The following is a 2,325-nucleotide window of genomic DNA, read 5'->3' on the forward strand; positions in this document are numbered from 1 at the left end:
TCATGTTGTCATAGTGTTCAAGATACTAATACTATATATATCTGAAAGTAAAATTATGAAACAAATTTAGAAACAATGTTAACATTAGAGAATTTTTTAAAAGATTAACTTGTACACAGTATAAAATGAAATCAACATACAGAGCTGCTTTTTTGAGCATTAGAATACTTCAGAAAAATCTTCAAGTTTGTTTCACTATTGGAATTTCAGAGTGTTTTTCATGAAGGAAATATATGAAAACATACACATTTGATTATTAAACTTTAAATAAATCATTAATTATTTCCAATTTAATTCTTTTTTTTTTAGTTTTTAAAATTCCGTTTTATGCTTGTTGAAGAAGAAGGAAAATTGGATTAGGAATCAGGAGATCTGAGCTAATGAGTGCCTTGATATTTCATTACTTAGCTTATTAATTTGGGACATGCCAAATTTTCTTTTCCAGATTTTACAAATAGAAAAACAATTTCTGAGCTCCTTTTCAACTCTGATTCTTGGGCATATCTAGGAAGATTTCTGTGGGTTTCTTTTTTGTGTTTCCTGACTACACATATTTTGATGCTGTTTGACAATTGTAATGAAATATTTTCTATTTATTAATATATATTTGTTGAGTTTGTGTAAGTGGTGCATGTTATGAGTGATACTGTATATAATGCAGAGAGTAAAGTGTTTAAGTTACATGTGAAAAAGGAAAAGAGCCAATAAAACTGAATGAGAAAGATATGAGTCTTGATTCTTTCTCGGTCTTGACTGTTGCCAATACTACCTTCTACACTCTCATGATTCTTAATTTTATATGAGAAACATGTCTGTTTTTGAACTTTAAAGTCAAATATCTCCACTTGAAAAGACACTTAAAATTAACAGGTCTCAAAATGAACATCTCAACTTAGAGATTAGACTAGTAAAATTTTCTATAGTTTAAAATGTTATTTTGTTTTAGCCAAGAATATAAGGAACATTTGTCTAGAATGTAATATTCTTTTTTATAAAGTTTATATATGATGATTATGATGCATTATGAAAATTGTTACAGAGGTTTCCCAATTTATCAATTTTCTATAACAGCATTTGTAAATCAGGGATTTTGTGTTCTTAGTAAAGAATTGTGATTGTAGATAATAATATAGTACTATATACTTGAAACTTTCTATGAAAAGAGATCTTAAACTCTATCCTGGATTATGAAGATGAAGATAAAGGAAACATATTAAAACGGCAGAGTGGTGAGCAGTAAACAGCCAGGGTTCTTGAGAACTTTGAAAAGCATAGGCTCGAGTTCATTTCTGAATTTTATATGAATGAGAAGTGTTTATATCTTTAAAGCCACTGTTACTTTGCTTCTCATTTATTGCTATTAGACGTATTTTATTTGATGTAGTTACATAAGCAATTTTTCAAGCAAAAAACCTTTTTCTTTTCCTTATCATTCTCATCGTCTACAAACTAGGTCTGCCAGTACTACCTTTGAAATATACCAAGAATTTTTTTCTTATTCTCTCCGTATTCAGAACAATAATAGCATAAGCCAATAATCACAAATCACCTGAATTATGGTAATTATGTTTACCCCTCCTTGATATCCCATAACTTAAATATTATGATGCAAAGTTAACAATACTTAAATACTATGATATAAAGTCAATATATCCTATGTTGCATGATAATGGAATAAGAGAGAAGAAAACAAAGAACTCATGAAGATTGTAAATTCTTTGGCATTGATTATAACTACAACCTTATTTCACATATTCTTCTCTCATTATAAAGAACCATGCTAGTTATTTGGGAGAACTTTTCTGCCTGGGAGCCTTTAAACATTGTCCTTTTTCTTGCCTTCAGATTTGAACTAAAAGATTGGTTTTTCCTGCTGGTCTTTGGACTAGAACTCATCTGCTCTCTTTGTTCTAGTCTTTTAGATTCAGATCGAAACCAACTCATCAGCTCTCCTAGGTCTCCAGCTTGGAGATCCTGCAGATTTTGGGACTTGCCAGATGTCTTAATCTTGTAAACTAATTGTTAGTAATAAATCTCTTTTATATATAATTCTCTTCCATATAATCTCTCTATATAATACCAATAATAATATATTATTATATCTATTATCTATTTCCTATTAATTTTGTTTCTCCAGAGAACTTTGACTAATATATACAATAAAAATGTTTGTCCTATTTCTAAAAAAGAAAAGAAATTTTAAAAAAGCTAGATTCCCTATCTTCTATTCTCTTTTAAGGACTTAAATTAGTCATGCAAAATGTCACTAAGTAAAAATCTATAAATTTAATGGGAGAAAAAAAACATGCCTTCCATGCCAACACG

Source organism: Pteropus vampyrus, unplaced genomic scaffold, assembly GCF_000151845.1.
Source record: "Pteropus vampyrus isolate Shadow unplaced genomic scaffold, Pvam_2.0 Scaffold27, whole genome shotgun sequence".
NCBI classification, from domain to species: domain Eukaryota; kingdom Metazoa; phylum Chordata; class Mammalia; order Chiroptera; family Pteropodidae; genus Pteropus; species Pteropus vampyrus.